Here is an 11,185-nt window from a genome sequence, read left to right as displayed (position 1 = left end):
CTGTGGGAACTAGGACAAAAGCCTCTGGTTTCTTTTATTGTTTGTACATTAACGACCATGCATCCAAAGAATACAACCTTATCCTTCCACCTCGTCTTCATCCAAGTTAGCAGTATCATCTGCTACGTATCCACCTTGGCTATAGCTTGGATCGAACAGCATCAGCGGGGGTCCACTGTTCCATAATAATATGTTATGGATTTGATCAATACTTCAAAATCCTTAATTACTATTGGAATGCATCAACTGAAGTCATTAAAACTTAAGAGGTTGTGTTTGTCTAACTCCCCTTCACTTGGTAGGGATATAAAAGGTCTCCCATTACGTGAATTCGATCATTTGTTTGATCTGAATTCTTTAAATATATATACTCAAGGATAAAAAAATAGAATACACACGACATAAAAAAATTGGGTATCGTGTGATTAATTGATAAACCAACCTTTTCTTTTGCAAATTCTATCAACTTAATAATTGTCAAATATGTTGAGGAGGATGTATTTCATGGACATATAGAGAGGTGTGTGCAGCCTTACTTATGCACATAGAGAGGTTGCTTTCAAGATTTGAACCCTAATCACCCAAGTTGTAATGGGGTAATTCAACCATAATTAATAACAAAACTATTGTTAAAAAATATTGTATTTAATTATGGTAGTTATTTATTTATTTATTTATTTTAGGTATTTTGGTAATTTTGGTAAGTTCAGGGGTATTTTAGTCAATTCATGTCTAAGGAGGGCAAAGCAAAATTCTAATCTAATGGATGGTATTTTGGGTTAAAAAATGAAGGGTGGAGATGAATTTGAGTATCTAAAGTGGGGTTTTTAGGCACTTTGAATCTATTAGTTGGGTTAGATTAGCCTAAATAGGCTCGGTTTTGGCAGATCTAGAGGGGTAGTGATTCGATTAATTTATTAATTTTGGAACAAAATCTTGGTGTGATAGAGGGGGAAGTGAGAGAATTTTTTGTTGAAATTTGGGAGGGTGGTATTTTTGAGCATTATAGGTTGATTGGTAGGGTCAGATTGGCCCAATTATGCCGAGACCGAGCAGATTCATAAAGGAGTTAATCTAGTCAATGCGGAGCTTTGAAATGAAATCTCAGTTTAATAGAAGGGAAAACAAAGGTATTTTAGGCTTAGTTTTTGTTAGTAGGATTTTTAGGGTGTCTAGGATCTTATGGAAACATTTGATTCATCTTGGAGGCAAAAATCATAGAAATTTGAGTCAATGAGAGCATCTGAAATGAAATATTTGTTCTATGATGAGGCAAATGGGGGAATTTTAGGTTGAAAATTTATGAGTAGATGTTTTTGGTGTGTTTAAAGTTCAATTGTATGGTCTAATTGATTTAGAGGTGTTAGGATCAAGGAGATTTGGGTTGTGGGTGATTCAGACTAACGAGAGGGTTCGAAAGGGAATCTTGGTTTAATAAAAGAATAAATAGAGGGGAATCTTGGGTTGAAATTTTAGGGGTAAATATTTTAGGAGGCCCTAGGTTTGATGACGGTGTTCGGGATTTTTAGGTACTTCGGAAGGATCAGAATGGTTTGATCAGGTGTTTGGGGTAAATTGGGGCTTCGACAATGAATTGAGCAAAAATCAAGTGTTGCAATGTGGTTTCTAAAGGTATTGGTCTCTCGAATCATTTGGTGGGGTTTGATTGGTCCATAAGTGATATGATTAAGGGTATTTAAGAAATGAATATCTTGACCAATGAGATAGCCCAAATTAAAATCTTAATGTGACGAAGGATTAAATGGGGGATACGTTTTGATGAAATTTTGTGGTAAGGTGTTTATAAGTATCCTGGCTCTTTAAAAGCCCATTAACTTTAACTTGCAATTTGGTCACCATGCTTAATTCCACATATCTAGATAGATAGATACGTGGATATGCCATGTCAGCACGTCTCTCCTTCTTAAAAGCCCCCTTTCTAATTTTTTGTTTTTTTTAATTTTTTTCTTTTTAATTCTAGGTAACTGTGATCAAATCCAATGAAAGGCAAGAGACGTTTAGACTTCCAAGACGTCTCCCACCCTCTTTAATAGTAATAAGTTGGAATGCCAGACGTTTGGACGTGCCAATCCTTCTTCCAATTCCAATTCTTTATTTTGATTTTTTTTTTTTTTTTCATTTCCTGAATTCATTTGGATTTTGCAAATAGATTGGGTTTTATTAGCCATTCTCCAAGATAGAGGCTCTAGCTCAAAGCTTTGATTTCACTATCAAAGCTCCAGTCGTTCTTCAAGATAGGCAAAGTACAAAGCTTTTCCTCTGATATGTATATGAGGAACTACACATCTTGGACATGGAGGTACAAGAAACATACACAAAGACTGCGTTCAGGTTTGAAGTCTTTCTCTTGGATACCAAAACAGGGGCTCCGCCCCATTGTCCCTTTCAACCTATCCATGAATGACGAAGATCTTTTAATGTTTTACATGAACAGGTTATTCAAGCTAGTGGCAGCAACAACTCAGTTCATGTACCATAATCCATAACACAAACCTTGGTTTCAGGTAAACTCTCTGTTCGAAAATCACATTTAGATGGAAAAACAGGGCTCCACCCCATTCTCCCTCTACCTATCCGTGAAATATCATTTTATTTTAATGTTTGAGAAACCATCTCAAACAGTTCATCTATTTCTTCTAATATCATTTTTCATCTCTATTTTATGCATTGCATTCTTCATCTCAACAGTTCATTGCTTTGGTTTGAGAAACCAAGTCTCTTCAGTTGCAGCCAGACCCAGTTTTGTGCTATTCATTATCTCTTTTCTTTAGTTAGTAGTAGTTCAAATCTTTATTCTCTATTTTTCTAAGTGGAAGTCGGATGTAACATACAATATATAGCTGCTGCAATGGTAGATTTTAGATGCACAGCACCATCTAGGCCTTTAAGAGCTGTCTTTGGTCACCTGGCAATGATACAAGAACAACTATCGACAGAACAGCATCCCCGAAACGACTTACCTTAGTTGGAGAAACGAAGATGAAAATTTCCCTGCAAATGTAACCTGACACAATCTGTCCACGATGGATGAATAGATCGTAATGAGGACTTGAGGATAGCCTACCCAATTGGAGATGAATAGATTGTTGTCGGTGTTGGTAGTTCCATTAGAACCATAGAGATGAGTTTCTAGATATCTGCCTGTTAGGATTTTTACTTAGACAAAGTAGGAGTTTCTACTTTCCTTTTTATTAACGTCCCTTTTCTCACTTCTCAATTCTCTTCGGTTCTTTACAAGCCAACCAATGACTGGAACGACAATAAAACTTGCCGAGATTTCGTTCAGAATGGCCACTGGCCATTTTCCGATTAATTGGGCTTGGGCGATTGGAAGTAATTGGTTGCGAATAGACCGTTTAGACATTCGAGTAAGGACGACAAAGTAAACATGTATTGTTCACCCGTTGTCAATCCATGTAAATGGGTTTCTAACTTTCTATTGGACAGACCGGTCCGTACTTCGATCCAAACGGCTTTCAAATCCATGCTCCATGTTTGAGTCAATTAAACAAAATCCATGATCCATGCTCCATGGTTTTAAAATTAATTTTTTCATATAAAATTAATTTCCATTAGAATCAATGCAGTTTATTTAATAAAAAATGTTTTTATTAATAAAAATTAGTGCTTCAAAAAAATCTAACTTCATAATTAATATACTTACAAGAACTAATAAAATTGATAACATTTAATAAAATATTAATCAAGCAATAATTAATAAAAACAAATTTTATTAATATATTATTAAATAAAGTTCAATAAGATTTATTAAACAAAATTAGTATTTAATAGAAAATAATAAAATATCAGTTTATTTCTATTCCAAAATAATGTTAATATAAAATAAAACTAAAATTAAAATTATTATTAAAAAGTAATTAATATTTAAATTCCAAACAATTCCATATATATATATATATATATATATACATGTCAGCATGTCTCTCTTTTGAAAGAAGCTATTTATCTATTTTCTCTATTTTTTGTATTTTTTCTTAATTTCTTTTGTTTTAAAACTATGAAACAGTAATATAGATTAATAAAGTTGTATACTAATAGAGAGAGACCTTTGGGTTTTTCAAGGCCTCTTATTTTAATGCATGCTATCATTACATTTAAAAGGCGTTTAAGAGAGAGAGACCTTTGGGTTTTCCAAGGCTTCTTATTTTAATGCATGCTGTTATTACATTTAAGAGAGAGAGAGAGAGAGAGAGAGAATAATAATAATATAAATCAAGGTTTTTAAAACCGAATCGGACAACGAACCAATCAGAGGTTCGGTTTCTGGGTTGAATGGTCTGACTGTTCGAATTGAATAGATGACCCATTTTGACAAAAAAACAAAAAATTGCCAAAACTATTGGACAGTTCAAACGATTTGACCGCTGGGTTAGTGGTTTGCTGACCAAATCAATGATTTTTGGCGAAGTAACGGTTTTGGGGTAAAATGGAACCGGTCACCTGATTGATTCCCAATTTTTCTAGTACGGTTTGGTTTCAAAAACCATGATATAAATCAAATAATATAAATAGGTTGAGGTTAAACAATCAAAAAATTATTAATTTAAAAATTCAGTAAACTTTCACTAAAAATAAATATTAACAAAACTTAGTGAATATTAAAAATGTGTTTTAATTCCACTTAAAAATCCAACTTAATAAACACTAATGAAATCAAGAAATTTAAATATAAAAATATTAATTGATAGTTTTAAAATACCAACAATTAATTAAATTCGTAAAATTCAAAAAAACCTAAACATAATTAAAATACTAAAAATAATTAAAAAATAGTGAAAAATAACAATATTTTATATGAATAAGGTTATTTACCAAAAATAATTAAAATACTAAAATACAATTAATAGTATTTTATTATTAAAAATACCAAAAATTATTAAAAAATACCCAAGCTAGAAATCATAAGTACTTTTTTATATATGTAATAGTATCGGGTTGGGCTTATTTGAGAAAGCCTGAGCTCATGCCCACAAGCCTAAAATTTAGTCCAAGCCTGAAAAATAACGGGTCAGGCTGAGCCGGGCAGTTGGGCTACCTAGCCCATGAATAGGTTTAATTGTATATATAAACAATTGTATACATCAAAAATCATATGAAATAAAAATTTAAACATCTTTTTCAAATTTTTTTTTAAATGTACCTCTCGTAGCTTGGCCTGGTCTGGCCCAAGGCTTAGCCTAGCATGACCCGATTTAACATTTATTTGAGCTCATCCAATACTGAGGACGAGGTGGGAAAATTCGAGGATTCCCTATCCTTTATGAAGAGTGGGGTGCCTTGCCCTTGAACTCGCCCGACATTGAGGCATGGTTGCCTTGGCTTGAACCCGCCTGGCAATGGGGACGAGATGGGAATGGGGTAGAGTGTCTTGACTATGGGGCAGGGACATAGATAGGGTGCCTTGCCTTGAACCCACTCCGTTTTCATTCCTATATAATTTTTAATTATTAGTGAAATTAATAAAATGTTAGTTTTGTAATTATTTTTATTTATTTAAAGTTAATCAAAATTTCATTTAAAAATAATAAAAATAACAACAATGATTAAAATTACTATAAATTATTAATAAAACTGAATTTATTAAAAATTTTTATTCATATTAAATTAACAACAATTATTTTTTATAAATCAATATTAAATGAAAATACAATTATTAAAATTTTAAATATTAATAATAACTTTAAATACTTTTAGTTAATTAACAATAAATTTTGATTATTAATTTAATATTAATTAATATTAAATAAAATTATTAAATCTTTCAGATTTTACTGTACATCACATAGGTCCCCACTAGTATTATATATAGCAAAACATTCTATGTCACCATGATTCTCCTTGCAACAAAACCCCCATACTAAACTCTCCTTAATTCTCTCTCTCCCCCTTTTCCATCAATCCCAAACTACCACTCAGCAGCCTATTCCACGTCACACCGTTGATGAAGATAGGAGGAACGTGTTTTGTAAGGAAAGCTCGATATTGAATAGAAGTGGGAAGCGGATTTCACATAATTGATCGAACTGTGATTTTTTGAATCAGCCTATATGGAAATAATGGTTTGGAGAACGTGGGTAGATCGGATTCTAAGAGGTCTCCAGATTTTCCTTCTTTCTTTTTCAAATTTCCAGTAATAACAAGAGCTTCTTTCTCCTCTTTCTATTCCACCATTGTTTACATTTTTTCTCTCTTTGCATGTATTTATAGCAAAGGAGAGCGTGGCACCTATCAGCTATCAAGATAGTGTATGGTATCAGGAATCAATGCTTTTCCAGTATTATTGATACAAATTCAGTTATTTGATTATGTGAGCAACTTCTGATTAAGGGTTGAATTTAGTAAAGATGAGGGCCGCTGCCGTGTTTCTCATATTTCTTGAAGTATTGATGTAGATTTCCTTAATTTTGGTGTTTTTAGAGGTTTGATGTATATTTCTTTACTCCGGGCTTCGCATTTGATCGGCTGTAAATGATGTTTCTCTAAGAAAGGCCCTTTCGTGATGACTTGATTTTCTTGAGAGAGCTTGAATCTAAGTGTGTTGTAGAGAATGAAGAAACTTTTCCCTTCTTTCTTCTGTCTTGATCTTGTAGTTGCTGGAGTTTATAGGAACTTGTGGTTGCTTGCAATTTTTAGTGTTGATGTCTGAGAGCTTCTTGTAGTGTGTTTGTGAAAAAACGATGGCTCTTTCTCTCTAGGCATTGCTATTTATAACCAAGGACTAAGACTATCACGTCAGCCACTTTGCTAACCAATCCCATATGAGTGGGGTGTTGGGTTAGAGTTAACTTCCATACATGCACCATTATGTAGGAGTTAGTGGATTTATCAATGGGATCACCTTATAACAATAGGACAATGGCCATATTGGACTTAATACACTTGGATCCTTGGGCCATTAAGTCATATTTAGAAATTAAGTCCATATTAACTTGTAAAAGCTATCATCTAAATTAAATCCACTTATTTGGCTTATAAATTCACATATCTACAAGTATTCACTATGCTGAAGCCATTGTTGTCGATATCAATTAAGTATATATTAATTCGTCAATTTATTATGAGCAAATCCTGTATGTTAATGACATGTATTGTATTTTAGTGAATCAAATCAGCTTATAATAGGGCTGGAAATATTTTACACTATATGCATGTGAACATGACTCGAACTTTGTGTGTTTGGATTTATTTTACTCTAGTTCTTGTCAAAATTGTGTCAACTCATTTAATATAATTGATAAATATATTAATTTTGGATTGACCCACTTAACTCAAAAATAATCTTTATGACTCAAAGATTTAATTATTAGATAATGTGTATATATTTGGATGAAATTGAATGGTTTTTATGAATTTGTATAAAAAATGGATGATTAAATGCTTATTTTATTATTTAAACCTATTTATTTTTTAACTTAAATAGATTATTCGTATTGATTTTGTGTTAATTTGGGTTATATATGTGTCACTTAGTATAAAATTAAATAGGTTAAATATTTTAACTGATATTATGTGTGTCATGTTGTATTACTATTACATGTGTAATAAACAAGTGGTGTTCATATTTAAAAAATTAACAGATTAATTAATTGTGTCGTGTTTTTATCGACCCATATATCTGAATACTCATACTTGACATGACACGACAACTCAAATTGCCACCCCTACCATTCCTTTGTCATTAGGTTGTGTTTGGTTGCCACTATAAATTTCATTTGCATTGGTATGAATTCATGGGAGTGGAAATGGGTTGAGCATAAATTTGGTTTATTTTTGCTATGAATTTGATCTTTTGACCCTATTTTATATGAGAAAGAATTGAGAAAGGAGGAAGGTAGAGAAACTTTTGCATAAGTTCTTAAGATGCAAAACTACTACGAGCTTGTGAGTGCAAATTGGATAAAAAGTACAAATCTTGTATCAGATATGGGTGCAAATCATTTTACCAAAAAAAAAAAAAAAAGGAAAAAACAGATGTAAAACTTCACTAGTGCAAAATTTTTATCTAGCTTCGACTTTGCATGCAACCAAACACAGCCTTGATGAATTAAACAATAATGCCCCTCACAAATAGAAAGTCTTGCATAAAGTATTCCATATTTCAACCCAAAAGAGTCTTTAATATTTTAAAATAAAAAATAGATTAATCAAATATAATTAATACTAAATAAATATAAAATAGTATAAATCCATTATTAAAAATATAATACATATTGAATAATTGAAAAATAACAAATAATGCACTTATGGATTATTAAAAATGATTTACAATAGCAAAAACTATTAAAATTCTTAATAAATAATAAATAAATGACAAAAATATAATACATTTCAGATAATTAGAAATAATAAAAAGGGCATTTAATTAAAATAATTATTTAAATAATAATAATAATAATTGTTAAAATTAACTTATTGTAAGATTGTTTGATAAAGATTGAAATCAAGGGAAGGCAAGCTTATGACCCGGGAAAGTTCGCTCACAAGTTACAACGAAAGAAAACTAGTGGCAAGCTTAATTATGGACCGACGACTGAAGAGAAGCGTTATTGATAGTTTTTTCGGAACGTTATGGTTGATATTTCCACGTTCCCTTCATCCCTTGCACGCATCATCCTTTTTCTAACCCTCGTGCCAGGACTTAGGAGAGGCTTTGATAGTTCAATGTTTTATTTATCATTAAAGGTGTTGATTTTCCAGTCGCCCGGTAAAACTTTGACTTTGACTAATGTTATAGCAAGCAGCAGGCTGCAGCTCCACAATTAGAGACAAATCTTTTTGTTTAAACCATGGTTTTTAAAAATGAACCGGTGATCGAATCAGTCAGGGGTCTAGTTATCGGATTGAACGGTTTGATTGTTCGACTGTTCGACTTGAATAGTCGGCCTGTTTCGATAAAAAAATAAAAATTAAAAAAATTAAAAAACGGTTAAAATCGTTTAAATAGTTCGAACGATTAATCAGACGGTTCAGCGGTTTACTGATTAAAATCAACAATTTTAAGGAAAAAAATGGTTTTGAGGGGAAATAGATGACCGTTTCCTAGTTTTTCTGGTCCAATCCAGTCCGATTTTGAAAACCATGGTTTAGACTTTAAATCAACCGACAACACTGGAGAAAAAAGGATTAATTAACTGAACTTGATAGTAGACTTTATATATGATAGATATTTCTTATATATTTATCTGGATAAGGTTTTATTTTGTCATGTAAGTAGACTTGCTAATAGGTTGCCTCATGTTATGGCGTCTAAATTAGTTCTCTTGGTTTTCTTGTTTCTCTGTATAACCTTTGGATTTAAGGTTGTATTTGTTTGCGGTGTAAATACAAATCAGTGTAATTAAATATTTCAGCCTGTATTTATCGACATTAAGTGTAATTAAATATAAAAAATCGATGTAAATATAACCTTAATAAATCAATATAACCCAAGTTTGCTTTGCAGCAAAAACCTTTGTATTTTTGGCTCAGTTTAGAAAGAGTATAAATACAAATATTTATAATGTAAATACATATAAAATAATACAAATTAAGTACAAGGTTTCACACTCTATATAATACTTCAAAATTAAATATAATACATATAAATACAAATATGTACATACAAAATAATATAAAATACAAGATTTTACGCTCTACATATTTGTATTTGTAGTATTCCTTCCAAATGGAGTCTTTGATTTCAGTACTTGTATTTATGAAGACATTGGACTATTTTCATGCGATTTGATGGGCAGATTTATACAATTTTTTAAACCCCAAGCTATTCCTATATTACATTTTAAGACTATTATTTATCCTTTTAAAGTAGTTTGTTCATATAAATCTATTAACTCTTATATGTTCCTCCCAATGAAGGCTGGTAGTGATTCATGCCCTCTATGAACAAGTGGTAATTTCATTTTTACCTTTACTCCCGTTGGCTAATGAGGGGCAAAGTGCTGAAATCTAAAAGTACAATGGACCTCTTTTCCAAAACAAAGTTCAGGTGGCTCAATTATTAAATGAGCCCATAAGAATGGAGCATTCTAATTCCAGAAGATTTCAGTACTGATTCTGATTCTGATTACAAACCAAACGGACCCTAATACATAAATATCATAGACGATATAATAATCAACTAGTGACTAGTGAATAGTGATCCCCGAAATTGCATTTGACATGGACTATATATGGACGTTACGTTTACGTTAGGGTAAGCCAACTAGGTCAAGCATGCACTCAAAATTCCCAATCAAGGTCGCGTCCCATGACTCACCATTTCAGTCATCCTGTTTAGTCCAATTTGAATGGGGGTTGTAATTTAAAAGTGAAAAGGGAAACTTTTCTCAATTTGCTGCTTACTTACGAAAACTAGTCGGAATTGATGTAAGTTATGATGAACTCAAAAAAAAAACTTATGAAATTAAAGAAATACAGATGAACATGGCTCAACTGATCCTGAGTCAACCAACTGGCTTAGTTAGTATGACTGCTGGCATGGGCCTTGGGGGATGGGCCAATTCTCTATTAATGCCTGGCCCACACCCCAAGAATGGGGGTTGTAATTTGTAAACCGTAAAAGGAAACTTGCCTCAATCTTTGCTTATCTATTGTAACAATACATTAATAAAGTAAAATGTGTCCATCACATCACATGGTGTATATAGAAGGATGGCTATGATATGATGAAATAGCGATGTGTTTTGACATTTTGAATTGTTGTAAGTGAATTCCCGTAAAATATAAAAGCAAGACTCGCAAACCAAATTGATTCATGAGACCCACATCTCATACATGACGGATGACGAAGTTGGTAAAAGGTTGGAATGTGTTTTCTTGGAAGACGATCCCAATTCAAACCAAGCGTGGAATAACAACAACAAAAGCCCTTAGAACGCATGTTGGTTTCTATTATGCGCCGAGGGGAACTCAATTAATCAAAACAGTCAAGTGTAAGAAAACCGGTCAACAATGCCCGGCTACCAAAAGGTCTAATATATCCACGTCACCACCGGTCAACAATGCCTGGCTGCCAAATGGTCTATATGTCCACGTAAGCGTTACCCATGTTCGGTCGTCACTACTCATTACTCAGTTCTTACACTGCACAAAGTCTATATATACGTAGTGTAGTATAGCCCCATCCCCAGCACAACAGAGGCAA

At 32.4% G+C, this 11,185-nt stretch overlaps 1 long non-coding RNA gene across 1 annotated transcript; it reads left to right on the top strand.

The window, feature by feature from the left end:
- Positions 1–2,223: 2,223 nt before the first annotated feature.
- Positions 2,224–6,493, top strand: LOC148875080 (uncharacterized). Its single transcript, XR_016101391.1, has 3 exons — positions 2,224–2,352; positions 2,456–2,525; positions 6,250–6,493. It is a non-coding gene; the product is annotated as an uncharacterized LOC148875080 (long non-coding RNA).
- Positions 6,494–11,185: the final 4,692 nt, after the last annotated feature.

The sequence above is a fragment of the Nelumbo lutea genome, chromosome 1, assembly GCF_056320005.1.
Source record: "Nelumbo lutea isolate HS-2025 chromosome 1, American lotus-T2T, whole genome shotgun sequence".
NCBI lineage: Eukaryota > Viridiplantae > Streptophyta > Magnoliopsida > Proteales > Nelumbonaceae > Nelumbo > Nelumbo lutea.
The sequence above is the reverse complement of the archived record's forward strand: the minus strand, read 5'-3'. Positions and strand labels throughout refer to the sequence as shown.